At 31.1% G+C, this 17,790-nt stretch overlaps 1 protein-coding gene across 1 annotated transcript in view; it reads left to right on the plus strand.

The window, feature by feature from the left end:
- Positions 1-17,790, plus strand: part of LOC149207448 (uncharacterized) — a 117,416-nt gene that overhangs the window by 88,058 nt on the left and 11,568 nt on the right. The gene's annotated exons all lie outside the window — the stretch shown is intronic.

Here is a 17,790-nt window from a genome sequence, read left to right on the forward strand (position 1 = left end):
GTTATAGAGAAAATTCCACGATGACCTATTTGGAGCAGTGAAACTCTAGAATCTAAAGCTCTGATACCAAATGTTATGAAACCATCTCACAAAAATATAGAAAAGATAGATAAACACCTTAGAAATAAGTCTCTTCGAGGGGGAAACCTCCTTACATTACACAAATGAACAATTCTTAGATGATACAAATGACAAGACCTCCTTGCAATATATAGGAGTCTTAAGTGGTCATAATATAATAAGAGCCGACATAACATTAATAATGTAAGGGAACAATAATAACAATAGTGGGCTTATATGGGGCACAATAATAAGAATATGGGGACTACATGGACACAACAATATAATGAGGGGGTTGTACTAATAACAATAAGGGTTTACACTAGTAATACAGGGACCTAACAGTTTTCTAATTCTTTGGGTTGGTAATATTAATCCCTTAGATTTATTAAATCCCAATATTAAGGGTTAAATATTAGTCCTATAGTTTAATATTAATCCATGGTCCAATGTCACATTATGACAAAGATTGTCTCAATATGAAAATCAACCATGGTCAATCATTGTCAACCATCATCAACCATGGTCGATCATGGTCGAATGTCACATTGTGACAAAGATTGTCTCAATATGAAAATCAACCATGGCCATCCATGGTCATCCTTGGTCCAACGTCGCATTGTGACAAATATTGTCTCAATGTTTAAATCAACCATGGTCAACCATGTTTATTTCACAGTTTATAGTATTTATCTAAGGGTTTATATACTTAGGGTTTATAATATTAATCTCTTAGGTTTAATATTATTCCCTTGGGTTTATAAACCCTTGGATTTTTAGTATTAATCCCTTGGTTTTATTAGTTCGTTGGGTTTATAATATCAATAATCCCTTGGTTTTATTAATCCCTTGAGTTTAAAATATTAATTCTTAGGGTTTATTAATCGCTTGGGCTTTTAATATTAGTTTGCTCGGTTAATTGATTCCTTGGGTTTATTAATCATTTGTATTTATAATATTGATCTGTTGGGTTTATGATACTAATTATCCCTTGGGTTTATTTATCGTTTGTGTTTATAATACTAATAATTCCATGGGTTTGTTGATCCATTGGGTTTATAACATTAATCCCTTGAGTTTTCTAATTGTTTCGGTTGGTAATATTAATCCCTTGGGTTTATTAAACCCTAATATTAAGGGTTAATATTATTCCTAAGGTTTAATATTAATCCCTTAGGTTTATAATGTTTATCCCTTTAATTTATTAGCTTGCTAGGTTTATAATATTAACAATTCCCAGGGTTTATTGATTCCTTGGGTTTATAATATTAATAGTCATGTAGGTTTATCAATATTTTGGGTTTAAAATATTAATTGATGGGCTTAATTAATCCCTTCTATTTTTAATATTTATCCCTTGCGTTTTTTTATCCCTTAGTTTTATAATACTTTTCCCTTGGGTTTATAATATTAAATGTTTGGGTTTATTTGTTCATTAAGTTTATAATGTTAATAATTCATTTGGTTTGTCATTTAATCCCTTGGTTTTACTAATCCCTTGAGTTTAAAATATTAATTCCTAGGGTTTACTAGCGTTTTGGGTTATTAATATTAGTTTGTTAGGTTTATTGATTCCTTGGGTTTATTAATCATTTGTATTTATAACATTAATGCCTTAGGTTTATAATATTAATAATTCCTTGGGTTTATTGATCCCTTGTGTTTATAATATTAATAATCCCTTGGGTTTATAATAATAATAATCCACTGGGTTTATTAAACCCCAATATTAAGCGTTAAATATTAGTCCTAGGGTTTAATATTAATCCCTTTTTTTCTAATTCTTTGGGTTGGTAATATTAATCCCTTGGGTTTTTAATATTAATAATTGGTTGGGTTTATTAGACCCTAATATTAAGGGTTAAATATTAGTCCTAGGGTTTAATATTAATCCGTTAGGTTTATAATGTTTATCCCTTTAGTTTATTAATTCATTGGGTTTATAATATTAACAATCCCTAAGGTTTATTGATTGCTTGAGTTTATAATATTAATAATCATGTGATTTTATCAATCCTTTATGTTTAAAATATTAATTCCTAGGCTTTATTAATCTCTTATGTTTTTAATATTGATCCCTTAGGGTTGTTGATCCCTTAAGTTTTTAATATTTATCCCTTGGGTTTACTAATTCCTTGAGTTTATAATATTAAACCATTGGGTTTATTAGTTCCTTAGGTTTATAATATTAATAATCCCTTGGGTTTATTAATCCCTTGAGTTTAAAATATTAATTCTTAGGGTTTATTAATCTCTTGGGTTTTTTATATTAGTTTGTTAGGTTTATTCATTTTCGGTGTTTATTAATCTCTTGGGTTTATTAATCATTTTTATTTATAATATTAATCTGTTGGGTTTATAATATTAATAATCCCTTGGGTTTATTGATGCTTTGTGTTTATAATATTAATAATTCCTTGGGTTTGTTGATCCATTGGGTTTATAACATTGATCCCTTGAGTTTTCTAATTATTTGGGTTGGTAATATTAATCCCTTGGGTTTATTAAATCCCAATATTAAGGGTTAAATTTTAGTGCTGCAGTTTAATATTAACCCCTTAGGTTTATAATGTCTATCCCTTCAGTTTATTAACATGTTGGGTTTATAATATTAACAATCCTTAGGGTTTATTGATTCATTGGGTTTAAAATATTAATAGTTATGTGGGTTTTCAATCCTTTTGGTTGAAAAAAATTAATTCCTCAACTTATTAATCCATTATGTTCTTAATATTGATCCCATGAGGTTTTTTATTACATAGGTTTATAATATTTTTCCCTTGGGTTTACTAATTCTTTGGGTTTATAATTTAATCCCTTGGGTTTATTTATCCATGGAGTTTAAAATATTAATTCCTAGGGTTTATTAATCCATTCTATTTTTTATATTGGTCCTTGGGTTTCTTGATTCCTTATGTTTATAATAGTTATCCCTTGGGTTTGCTAGTTCATTTGGTTTATAATACAAATAATCCATTGGGTTTAAAATGATAGTTCCTAGTTTTCATTAATCCCACGTGTTTTTAATCTAATTCCTTGGGTTTGTTGATCCTTTATATTTATAATATTTATCCCTTGGTTTTACTAATTGATTTAATTTATAATGTTAAACACTTGAGTTTGTTAGACGTTTGAGTTTATAATATTAATAATCACGTGTGTTTATTAATCCCTTTAGTTTAGTTGATATTTTTAATTTACTTAAAGTAAATATATGAAAGATATTAACACTTATATTAAAAATATAAATATTATTGAAAATATTGGTAAGATATTTATAGTTATTATAAATATTAATAAAATACTACTATTATGTTATATTTGAATATAATTATTAATATATTAACAAAATTTAATAATAATAATAATAATAATATTATTATTATTATTATTTTATATATATATATATATATATATATATATATATATATATATATATATATATATATATATGTATATGTAGTATGCATATAGTTAATATTATTAATATACTCTAGGTAAATATATAAAATATACTCGAAATTATATTCATAAATATATAATAATTATTATGGTAAAAAACATATTATTAATAAGAACTAAGTGTTATTATTATTATGTTATATGTGAATTATCTTAAAGTTTTAAATAGAACTATTAATATATTAGCAAAATTTTATGTAACAACTAATATTATATTAATATAGAAAATAATGTTAACATAATAAGTATAATTATATAAATATAAAATACTATGGCTATTATTGTTTATATAATTAGAAATAATTAGAAATAGTTAGCCTTTAACAACATACACCTAAGAGTAATTAATGTGGTGGGTGGTGGATATACCTTATTGTCGTATATCAACCACATTGATAAATGTGGTTGTAAATCTATTTCATATACATCTATTGGCTTATATCAATCACATTCGTATATGTGGTTGTGCTAGTATTAAATTATGTTATTGGTCTCATTGGCATATAAATGATGGAAAATGAAGGTTTCAATATATATCAACTACCTTTATTGATGTAGTTGTGCTAGTTTGTAATTTTCAAGATTTGTAAAGTCAAGGCATAAGTGGAGATATAAATAGAGTTATGAAATTGAAAAAAAATTGGAAACTCTCTTAATTTCATCCATTATAATATTTTTAAATTAATAATGAATATTTATAATTTCTCATGGGAATTCTTCAAACCTTATTCTAAAATAGACCAAGCCTATCCACTCAATTAATTTTTAAATATTAAAATTAACTTTATTGGTATATAATATTTAATTTAATATAAATAAATTTGTAAGAGTTTAATAACTTTTAAAAGGTTATATAATATAAATTAATTAAAAGTAAAATTCACAAGAAGATTTTCTAGTACTAAAAGCATCACAATTAGATAAGGGGACAGGCAACGGATGAGTTACAACGATAGCAAAAAATACAATAAGCCTTGGAGGAGACATGCAACAGATGCATTACATCGACAACAGAAAATACATTAGACCTTGGAGATACCCCACCAGCCAGGTTGATGTGAAGATCTTCCATACTCCAAGGATGAATAGAACGTACTACATAGTTAAATATTGGATGAACCTTTTGCATGGTATAAAGTTGTTTGCAACTGGCCTTTCATTTAAAGATTATTTTATAGGATAATCTTCATAGGTGAATATAGGAAAGATTGTAGGACCATGTTCATAGGTGAAGCTAGGAAGGACATATAAGATTCTCACTTTACTATGCTAATGAAGAGTCAGCGACATGTCTATTTGTGGATTGTGTTTATTTGAGGAGGACTATGTGGTAACATTGTCCTTCGAGTCATTAGGAAAATGCCTTACAAATTGGAAAAAAATCCCAACCTTGGAGCATCTTTCCAGCCTTTCATGATTGCTTCTTTGAAATATATGATTACATTGGAATAAAAATATTTTTTATAGTCACCTCCCAAATATACCATAGATGGTGCACAAAACAAACAATGAAGGTACTCAACACATACAAAACAAACAATGAAGGTACTCAACACATACATTTTAAAAAGGAAGTATATAATTTCATTTGATCCCAAGATAGATACTTTAAAGCCTTGGGCCTAATTTGATGAATACAAAAGTCATGTTAGGGTTGTATGTCGAGCTAGAGGTGCATTTCACGTGAACAACCATCACACCTTCCTTCTTAGCCTCAGGTTTGTGCCTGGAACGAATAAAAAACATAATTAATTGGCCTTTGGCTCGTCCTTGACATTGTAATTAATATCTAGGAAGGTGACTGCTTACAAATATTTGGTGATTTTAGAGTGGTTATTGATTGTTTCTTTTGGATTGGTACATTACAAAACTTGGCACTAAATCTTTGGTGGCAAAGAATTCTCCAACTACATAAATTTTTTAAGGAGTTGGAGTTATCACATATCCACAAGGAACACAACATTGATGCAGACAAGAGATCAAAGGAAGCATTACTCCAACTTGTAGGACATTTACATATTATAGAAAAAATAATTGGGTTCGTTAGTGTGAATCCCAACAACATTTTCTCAAATTAAAGTTGTTGTAATCATTGGGACCTTGTCTTTTTTTTATGTTTGATTATTTTATGTGTTGGATCGATAAAATTTCATGGTTCTTGAGAGACTTTTGTGGAAAATTGTATTTGAACAGTAATTTGGATACTTTGAAAAAATAAGTATGAATTTTTTTTTCCATACTAAAAAAAAACTTTTGAATTAAGATAGACAATCCAATTATACTTTAAATTTTCTTTTTAATTGTGTCATATTGAAATTTTAATTAAATATCTCCATGGAACCCTACGTTGATATTGATCTCTTCCATTTATGCATGGATGACAAGGTTATCCCATCTTCGACTCAACCAACAAATGGTTTTCGGAGAGGGCTTCGTCCATCAGCCATAAGCACTCTACAACCCTTGCCACTTGTAAGGTTAGCGAGAAGAATAAAAACCACTTTGAAGCCTTCAACAGAATGAGCGATATGGGCTCTGCCATGTGAACTCCAAGAAGAATCTAGAGGAGTGGAAGGCAGATTCGCCAAAGGAGTGTTTGAAGAAAGTTATCCTGCCTCTAGATCTAACATACTTGGGAAATCCTTTTCTGTTGCAAAGCTCTTCCTTCCACCCTGATGATTTTATTTCCCTAACTCTTGTCAATTCCACGATCTTCCTAAGAACATTTTAAGGGGGTCCCTTTATTCTTAGGTCAAATCCACAGATCTCATCACCTGACTCATAGGAAGGATATAATATTGGATGGTAATCCCCTATGACAACATGTGGCTCCTACGTGGAGATAAGCAATTTCAGGGTCTAAGATCGTGTAATGAGTATGCAATAACCAAGGATGCATCCATTTACTTAGTGTCAGTTCTAAGAGGGGGAGCCAAAGGCTTGGGTGCATCCTCTTCCTCTCAACCGAAATCTTTTAACGATATCCACATGCTAAAACTCACATAGCTGATTCCCAAAGAGATCTAAGTGTCATCCTTCATTGTCAATCAAATAGAAAACATCCCAACTATTAAAGTGGGTCATATTTAATGACATTATTCTTTCATAGATTATGTAACCCATTTCATTATCTGTCAAGTTAATGTGTTATGGCCTACTAAATTTTCACTTCAGGAATGGGTACATCAGATCTTGTTCCCAAATACAAATATGTTCTTTTTTTCACAAAAGGTTTTTTTCGGGTTTATTTTAAATATATAAAGGATCATCAAAGGTTTTTCATAAAGGCCCTTGATTTTGGGGTTGTGATAGGCTTTTCTTCAAAACCTAGTTTGTTGAGTTTAATCCACTTTCTATGCCAACTACCATCAATTTGGGCAAGACTCGCAAATTTCTCCTCCATTTTCTTCATCCAGATATCTTGGTAGATGTGGGAAGCTCACTCGGTTGGTTCATTGAAGCAGACATAGAAAAGATCGAGAATGGTATAGTGAGCTTTGCTCAAATATGTGTTGAAATCGATCTTAGAAAATGGTTTCCGGACAAATCCTCCTTGAGTGGAGTGACATTATATTTTCCCACCTAATGCACTATGAAAGTACAACATTCCCGTGGAGGATTTGTAAACAACACAATCATCTTCAGAATGTATGTACCTCTTTTCAAGGGTGCTCTCCTCATTCAAATTCCGATAATAAGTCACCATGTTGGAAAGATCCAAATGTATCAAAAATTGGTACGACTTATTCAACTAGCAATCGAGAAAATATGCAACAACAAAAACTTCTATAGTTAAAGCGAGTCCTTCAACCTCATCACATTGACATGTAGGAACATATCAACACTTTGATGTTGAGATCCATCCTTCGAATGGAGATGAAAAAGATACAAATATGGCTATGGCTTCATCAATGAGCAGCCACAAACACTTTTATGAATGAGGTCACTCGAATAGTGACAAGGAAGCAACTAAAGTAGCAAAACCTTCAAGTTTGGAGTGAGACCAAGGAAATGCAATTATTGTCTCATTCGCATTTGTTCCTTGTAACTCCTGAGAATGAATTTATGTATGAAAGAAATAAGGAAAAAAGGACCCTCATTTAAATCCATGATGACTCCTAGTCCTTTTTTCTATGAAAGAAACAAAAGTATTGACATTTCCAATAGAATGATAGTTAGTTTTCATTTAAATTCAGGACAAATCTTCCCTTGATATTGGATATGTTTGATATTCTCCTCGAAATGGCCAAGATAAATCTCTCCTCAACATGTAATGGATTGATCATAAAATAATACAATTTCTTGATTTACAAAAAAAAAAGAAATTATTAATTAAATATAAAAATAAATTAAAAAAATAAAAAATAAAAAATAAAATTCACAAATTTATTTTAGAAGGTTAGATTTTTTCACTAAACTAATTATACAAATCTTTTTTATTTAAGCTATCCCATACAATTTAATAAAAATTTCCATTATTATCTAATTAATGTAAATTGTTTGCTTCAACCTTAACTTTAAAATTTTGAATAGAATAATACTTAATAAATTTTGTATATAAATTGTCATATTTACTGGTATAAATAATTTATTATTTATATTTATATTTATATTTATATAATTTTTAATATATATTAAATTTATATATAAAAATAATAATTTTTATTTTGTAATTTGTATATATATTACCCAAAAACAAATATATATATATACTTTTTATTATTACTTTTTCAATTATATAAATATTATACTATAGGTTTATTTTTTTATTATCTCAAATTAAAATGGTTAATTAAATATTTTAATAACAAAGTTATTTTGTCATCTAAAATCATTTCCTTTACCAAATATAAAATTATTCTTGGATAAGCAAAATCATATGGAACAATGCAACTTTCTTGTTATCATTTTTCAATTTATTTTTATTTATGTTTTTTTAAATTGATTTGTTAATTTAATAAAATTTGCCTTATCAATTATGGTATTTTCCACTCAACCAACTATAAAGGAATTCTGTTTTCATTCTCTCTATTGGAAACATTGAAACTCCCTTGTTGTTAGTGTTTAATTAAAAAAACAAAAAAATCAAATAAAATTTGATAATTAAATATCATAATAAAAAATTATTTTATTGTCTCTAGTCTTTTCCACATACAATAAAAGTATAAAGCTGGTTTGTGGTTCACTTCTTAATACAATAACAATGATGAGTATAAAATACTTTTAAGAATATTCAAAATCTCTTTTCCATAGGCAAGTAAGGTTGAACCAAAAAACATAGACACCAACCATGTCATGGGACAATGTGTAAGCATGATTACCTCATAATGGAAAATATGGGTCAAGGAAGAGAAGAGAGTTTGTCAAATCAATAAAATGAAGAAAAGTATCATAGGGAGAGAATGTACTGAAAGTTCATTAAAGACCAAATGTAAGTACGTAGGAATACGTAGAGGATCAAGCACATGATGAAATTGTGGCGTGATATAAATTAAAAGCTAACAATTAGTCTTGGATAGGTAAATCCCTTTGTTAACATCTCCAAAAGGATGGAGTTTAACAAGATTTCCCTCGTCTTATTTTCTTTATAATATTCTATAATAATATGTTAGTGTGCACTATGACCACACGATCTATACATCATTCATTTTCCCATGTATCTAATTAGCTTCAAATGTGTAGTTCACCTATTTAGCTATATGGCCTATACCTCCGAATTCAATAATTATATAACCATCCATCAAAATTTTATCCTTGATATGAATCCATTATTATATCAATAATATTGACATGATTTTCCTCTTGGTGAATTTCAAAAAGATGTATTTGTTTGTGTCTTACAAGAATAAAATGGTGAAATGGTCTCCTACACAAGCTTTAATTGTTCCCATTGATGCATTGATCGATTATCATATAAAGTAACATTGTTATCCCAAGAGAAATGAATTGGCCTTCAATTAAGTGCCAAATATAGTTTTTAGTATAACTATTTTTTTTGGAAGGAAAGACTCTGGAACCATGGTACTTCATTATAAGGAATGTATGTCTACTTCATTATAAGAAGGGGAAACTACTCATCAAATATAACTAGTTATTGTTTTTCCCAAGAACTAACTTTGTTTCCTTACGATGCTAACTCCTTTCACCTTATTTAGGTCTTTTGGGTAAATAAAGTATACTATTGCTCTTACCACAAGGTTTTTAGTTATGGTTTATAGGCTAACATAAAAATAAAGTGTCATCAAACATAGGCAACGTCCTATTTAGTTGGATTTTGCAAGTGAAGGTGGTTTTTAGGCCACGTCCTTAACTAACAGAACGATGTGTAATGACTACTTCAACTATGATGTATATAAATTTAGGTTTATGATGGGTTAGAAATTAACTTGTAGACTAACTCCTTTCACCTTATTTAGGCCTTTTGGGTAAAGAAAGTATATGATTGCTCTTACCACAAGGTTTTCAATTATCGTTTATAAGCTAACATAAAAATAAAGTGTCATCAAACATAGGCAACGTCTTATTTAGTTGGATTTTGGAGGTGAAGGTGGGTTTTCAAGCCACATCCTTAAGTAACAGAATGATGTGTAATGACCACTTCAACTATGATGTATATAAATTTAGGGTTATGATGGGTTAGAACTTAACGTGTAGAGGAATAATAAGAGGCAAAACCATTATAATGTGAGGTACACATGAAAGGTTGTCATCTCTCATGTGTTCAATATATAGCTTAAAGGTTTGTATCAAACTGTTCTTCAACGTTAGTGGTGAAGATACCTTTAATAGAGGGAATGTTGGAAAGGGGGTGAAAATTGTTGAGAATTACTATCCATGGTGTTCTTACAATATTTGGATAAAGAATATAATAAGGGATATAAGAAATTTCCTAAAATCCATAACAAATGAAATGAAAATCCAAGGTTTGAATATTACTTACTTCAAACCTCTACCAGAAAGAGCCCTAGAAAAATAAGGAAATATTGAATGTTTTCTTAAAAAAGTGTATAAATGATTAAACAAGGAAGGAATGAAGAGAAGTACGAAAAGGAAGGAATATAAAATAATGTAGTGTATGAAATTCAACAAAGTATTGTAATGAAAATCCTAGCACTCCTCCCATACTCCAAATGTTTGATTGATCACATTATTTTTTTTGTTGAAAGAATTCCTTAAGTTAGTCTTATATCCCTTTCATCATTCTCTCCAATCAACCATATATAATAACATCAGAACATACACAACGAAATATCCAACTCATTATGAGAAGTGTTCAGAAACAAAAAAGACAGAACTACATGCAGAGTCTAGGCATAACATCTATGTTACATGCAGATTTCATGTTTTCTATAGCCATTATAGCTACAGTTATTTCACTTACCATAATATAATTCCCATTCCTTAATGTCCTCTTGTCTCCCCTTCCATGACTACATCTCCCATTGTTATCATTCCCAATTCTTCTCACTTCCATTTTTATTTTACTCCCATATATTCCAACTATGAATTTTATTTTGACTATAATTATTGGTATGGGAATTTCAACTGTTGCTACAAATACTCAATTAAGAAGAACCCAAACCAATGCATTGAAAGATGGTTATATTGTTCATTTGTTACCTATTTTCTTAAAAAATAGGAAATTTAAGGGTTTAAGAAGGAATAGAAATGGGATAACAACCCTACATGATCATGGCATGATCAATTATAATGTCATGAAAATTATTTAGTAGGGAAGGTACCTTACTTGAATCAATACATGACAAGATTAGTAGTAGGGACACTATTGGATATGCAGTTATACTAAGAGTAGGGGGGTGAGGTGGGGAGCTGAATCAATACAAGAAAATTTTATACTTATTTAAACATTCATCAATCATAAGCAAACAATATCATATGGAATACAATATATAAATGAAAACGTTTTACAAAAAATATTTGTAGGCACCAAACTAATGATACGAACCTTATCAACACCAACCTAGTATTACAAACTTTACACGCACCGACCTACAAGTGACACTAATCTTCCATGCTACAATATTTGTAGGCACCAACCTGTAGGAGACACCAATCCACTATACTGCAAGATTTGTAAGCACCAAACAACATGAGACACCAATCCCCTCGGCTACATGATTTGTAGGCACTAAATTTACACAAGAAAGTAATCCCCTCTACTGCAATATTATAGGTACCAACCTAGAGAAGACACCAATCGTATTTACTACAATATTTGTGGGAACGAACCTATAAGAGACAATAATCCCCTCTTTTTCACGGTTTGTAGACACCGACCTAGAGGAAAGACCAATCCCCACTACTACAAATATTCATCGGAACCCACCTACTTCATTATGTTTAATTTCTACTCCTACCTTCACTAGGTCTATTAGCTACTTCTTCCAACACCATATATATTACCCACTTCTTCCATCACCAGGTCTTCTTTCTGCTTCTTCCTTCAGCAATTTTTCTTGCTACTTCTACCTTCACTAGGTTTATTAGCTAATTTTCCCTTCACTATGTCTACATTCTAATTCTTCCTCCACAAAGTATGCTTGCTACTTCTGCACTCACGAGGTATATTAGCTTCTTTTACTTTCACGAGGTTTACATGATACTTCTACCTTCACTAGATCCATTAACTACTTCTGCCTTCACAAAATTTACTGCTCCCAAAACTTGTTTTTTTGTGTCTCTTCCCAAGAAGAAACTTGTACTACATGCCATATATACAAATTTATAGATATCATTATGAGATATTTAACAAAATAACTTCTATAATTCTCCATGGATTGCTAAAAATTTCATTGTCTGAAAGGTCCTATAAAACCAATTATAGAAAAGATGAAAAGTGACATGTTTGAAGAATATTTGGGGAGAATTCAAAAACACTAACCTTCACAAGGCATATCAACAAAATTATAATGAAAGAAAGCCTAAAATTTCTGATGCATGTGCCTTGAGATCTCTCTCGAGCTTATCAATATTTCATAGTCTCAAACATCTCATAAAGAAAGTTATAATGAAAATTCCAAGCTAGATTGTTTGAAGAAGATTTTAGGAGCATTCAGGAAGCCTAACATCAATACAACATATCTCCGAAATTGTAGTAAAACAAAGTTAGAAATTTCTACCATTAGTACATAGATATATCTTCCTTATTGATCGGGATTTAAACAAGAACGCAACAAAATACAGAGATAACCAAAACACAGAGATGTAGCGGAAATAATACTTCATTTCATTAATGTAAGATACTGAAATATGCTTACAAACAGAAATGGAAATAAACGAGCTAGGGCGATGGTAGCTTATCTCTAAGAAGAGATGTGGCGGCTACATGCCTCTGAACTCTGTTACAATGAGGCTCGAAGGCCTATTTATTCTTGAGAAATAATGGAAAACCCTAAACATCCAAAAACCTAACCCTAGAAGATGAAACACCAAACCGTGGGCCTCGTTTGGGTAAATTAGTACATCAACTTTCCGGGGTCGTAACTTTGGCATACGATCTCTGTTTGATGCATAAAATAGCTCGTTAGAAGGATCTGTCCAAGCACTACAAATTTGGGAAGAGAAACATCAGTCCATGGACCCATATTTCTCCCAGATTTCCCAAAAAGCGTTGTTTAGGGCCTAAAAACGGCTCGGGAAGTTCAGGACCCGAAAAACTGCTAAAAATAGTAAATTGTGCTAAAATTAAGGAAACTGGAAAACTGAAAGAGACAGTTGTGGGGGTCCAAGTGGGATAAGTGGGTGGCCACCAACATCCACCTGGATCACTTATATCCTCAATATTTCACAATATTAAACATAACTAGACGAAATATATAGTGAAAATGGAAAGCTAACTTGTTTGAAGTAGAATTTAGGATCATTCATGAAGCCTAAATTCCTCAACTCATATGTATGAAATTATACTGAAACAAAGTGTTAAATTTAGACAATACATACCTATAGACTCTCTTCTGTACCTCTTCTAAATTTCACAGTTTGCAAAATCTCATAAATAAAGTTATATTAAGAATGCTAATATAACTTGTTTGAAGTAGATTTCAAGAGAATTCTCGAAGGCTTACATCCCTAAAGCAGATATTTAAAAGTATAGCTAACCAATGCTTGAAAACTTTACTATATGTACACAAAAATATTGCCTCCTTCATCTTCGAGTTTCATGGTTTGAAACATCCTAGAAGAAAAACTATAGCAAGAATTCCAATTTGTCACCTATTTGAAGGAGATTTTAGGAGCATTAAAACAATCATAAATTTCTTGAAGCATATCTCTAAAATTGCAAAGAGCCAAAATTTGAAATTTCTACCATATATACAGAAATATATTCCGTCTTTATCCTCCAAGCTTCAATTTTTAAAACACCCCAATAGAACAGTTTTAGTGAAAATGCCAAACTAACTATTTCACTCCAAAAATCATAGTTTGTTCTACCTTTAAGTCCACAAGAGTATTCCCTAAAATTTTTTGCACACTTCATATGTCTTATTCTCTTGGAAGGTATTCAAATGAACTAAAATATCCTTTATGTGTAGTTTATCTATGTTCATTTATGGGGATGACTTGTAAAACTACCTAGGTTGACGTGTACTTTTTGGTTGGGCCAACCTAATAGAATCTTTCATATCTCCTCATTCTTAAGGAGTTATAGGGAGTGGCATATATCATTGGAAATGTATCATAATAAGATTTTAAACCATGTATCCTATGGTTCCATTTGAGCTAGGTATTTAGACTAAAAAATTATTTTTAAGCTATGTATTTAGAGTAAAAATGTCTTGATAGAAGGGGTATCCAAACTAGACATCAAGAAAAAAACTCCGTATGCACACAATATTTCCAATAATATCCCCTAACTTTGACATTCTTGGTCCCCCCCTAAATTTGATATCAATGACAACATGATATTCAAAAATATCCCACTATCATGTCATTGATGAAAACCCCGAACATTTGTTCATTGCTACTATATAACTCCCCTTGTCTACAATTCTCTCTTCCCCCTCCCCCCTTGACATCAATTGCAAAAAGATACCCCCTCTATCTGCAACTTCTCCCTTTGTCTAAAACTTCTCCCTCTTTAACATCAAGGGATACGTCACTCACATACAACAATTTTGTCCTTTAACTTCATTTAGGACATATACATTCCTTGAGGTCCTTGTTGCTTTTATCACCAATCTGCCTAAACCTGCTTTTATTTCACATTCTTTAGAGTGAAATGTGAGATAATATCCTTGATCACACTTTTGAATTACAATTATAATATTTTGTTTCAGACCTTCAACATACAAGAAATTCGAAGTTTTAGTATTTCCATTATCAAGACTAATTATGCCCTTTCCATCTATCCTTGCTTATGCATTATCTTCATTGGTAACATTGCCTCCTTTTTCTTCTTTCGGAGTGAGAAATTTACCATAAACTACTATCATGTATTTTGAACAAACACTATCAATAAACCATTTTCTTTCGTTTTTTTAGCATATAGAACAAGTCCACATTCCCCCTATTTTTCTTTCTTCCTCTTCCATACATTTGTGTATTGTTCTCTATGCTTGGTAATATCTTCATCCTTTCTTTGCTTAGGAAACCTTATTGTGCTTATTGTACAGTCACATGATTTGTACCCATAGTTATTACAATTAGAACACTCAATATGATCCAATGGGGGAGAAAATTAGTTATATATTTTAACACAACCTTCATTATGACTTCTAATTTTGTTGTTCACGGAACCATTCTTTGAGGCCTTGTAAGATCCTTTATTTCTATTCATCAAGTAGTCATTTCTTAAATAGCTCTAAAATTTATTGCTTTATGACCAAAATTATTACAATCAAAGAAATAACAAAAAAAGAGGTTTTGATATTGACATGTGAACGGCCTTCCTCACTCTTTTGAGTTCATTCTTGTTGATCTTGTGAGAAAATCCAAGTCTCTACTAGTCTTCATCTCCTTTCATGATGCTTCGTTCATTATTGAAGGGATATTTAGAACATTGACATAGAGATAGGCTTCTACAATGTTCTCATAAATACTATGCTTTAATATCAATTCAGGGTAGTATTCTTTACAAAATTCTTAGCAAATTGATGCATTTTAGGATTTATGTATTCCCTAACTCAAAAAATGAGAACACTAATCCAAGTCTATAATTTCTCATATTTTAAAGAATAAAAATTCCTTATACCTTATTTTAAAATAAATAGACGAAGCCTATCCACTTAATTAATTAAATTATTTTAAATTTAAAGTATGTAATATTTAATTTAATATAAATAAATTTGTAAGAGTTTAACTTTTTAAAAAGTTATATAATATAAATAAATTAAGAGTGAAATTCACAAGAAGATGTGCTAGTACTAAAAGCATCACAATTAGACAAGGAGACAGACAACAAATGCGTAGCAGCTACCACAAAAAATAAGCGTAGTCTAATTAGCCAGAGGAGTTGCCCAGAAAGTGGTTATATTTAGAGAAAATCCAGCAAGGATTTTTGTAAATCCAAGTTATAGTTGTTAAACTTCAAAATTTTAGGTGTTCTAGAGGTTTTGATGGTGCTGAATCCATTTCCACCATCAAAAACACGATTCAAACACTGCCTCTACAAGATTTTTTGAAATTTTTTTGCCTGGATTCCCACCACTTTTGACCATCAAGACAATTCCTCTGCGTCGTTAGACAACTCCCCAAAACGTTAGACAACTCCCCAAAAAAATACTGTGAGCCTTGGAGGTACCCCACCAGTCAGGTGAACTTCAAGATCTGCCACACTCCAATGGCGAATAGCAAGTACTGCACATTGCTTTTCAAAGTGGATTCCACGTTCTGCAGTGACATACTTCCATCAACAGCGATGAACGTCGATGGTCTTTGATGAATACCACCCTTCTTCATGCGTTAAAACACATGCATCAGATTATTATATATTGTGAGGAAAACCTGTTCTTAGGCCTCTTAAAAGCATAGCGAAGCGCATGGAAATTCCGCATCTCGCATGGGCCCTGCGGAATATTTCCATCACCGTAGGCCACTGCGTGTGAAAAGAATAGCCAGCAGCCTGCAAATTCCACGTCACATGTGTGGCCGGGAATATTTTGATGTAATTACTTCCTTCAACCTCAATTTTCAAATTTTCTGACAGACTCCGGTACCGCCCGGAATATTTTATTATAAGTTACTTCCTTGAACGTCAATTTTCAAATTTTCTGACAGACTCGGGTATCGTTCTATTCACGTTGCTTTGACTCGGGTACCGTTTTCATCTTTGATTGGTTTATGTCAAATTTTCTGACAGACTCGGGTACCGCCCAGAATATTTTTATGTAAGTTACTTCCTTCAACGGCAATTTTCAAATTTTCTGACAGACTCGGGTACCGTTCTATTCACGTTGCTTTGACTCGTGTATCGTTTTCATCTTTGATTGTTTTATGTTGTCGATCAGTATAATGTCATTTTTCTTAACATACTTATCTCCGAAGTTTTAATTAAACAGTAATTTGGATATTTACTTTGAAATAACATGTATGCGATTTTTATTTTTTTTCATATAAAAAAATAAATCTCTTTAATGAAGATGGATAATGCAATTATATTTTAAATTTTCTTTTTAATTTTGTCATATTGAATTTTTTTTAATTAAATATCTCTATGGAACCCTACTGTTGATATTGATCTCTGCTTTTTGTGCATGCATGGCAAGGTTCTCATGTCTCCAAGTCAGTCCACCAAAATGCTTTTCAGGGCAACACAACAAAGGGCTTCCTCCATCAACCATAATCACTTTGCAACACTAACTTTTTTTGGAGTATGGAGAGAAGAATAAAAACCACATCGATGCCTGCCACGACATGAGCAGGTACGGGCTCCGCGATGTAAATGCCAAGAAGAATCTCGAGGAGTGGAAGGCAGAGTGGCCTAAGGAGCGTTTGAAGAAAGTTGTCCTACCTCTAGATGTGACAAACTTGGGAAGCCTTTTTTGTTGCAGAGCTCTTCCTTCCTCTATGATGAGGTTATTTCTTGAGCTCTAGTGAATTCCACGGTGTTCCTAAGAACATTATCGGGGGGTTCCCTTCGTGTTTAGGTCGAAGTCATAGATCTCATCACCTTAGTCGTATGAAGGATAGGAGATTGGATGGAAGTCCCATATGAAAACATTTGACTCCTACATGGAGGTAGGAAGTTTCAAGATCTAAGATCATTCATTGAGTATCCAATGAACAAGGATGCGTCAATTCACTAATTAG

The sequence above is a fragment of the Pinus tabuliformis genome, chromosome 1_2 (genome assembly GCF_031772625.1).
Source record: "Pinus tabuliformis cultivar Carrire ecotype Pingquan chromosome 1_2, CPIR1, whole genome shotgun sequence".
Taxonomy (NCBI): Eukaryota; Viridiplantae; Streptophyta; class Pinopsida; order Pinales; family Pinaceae; genus Pinus; species Pinus tabuliformis.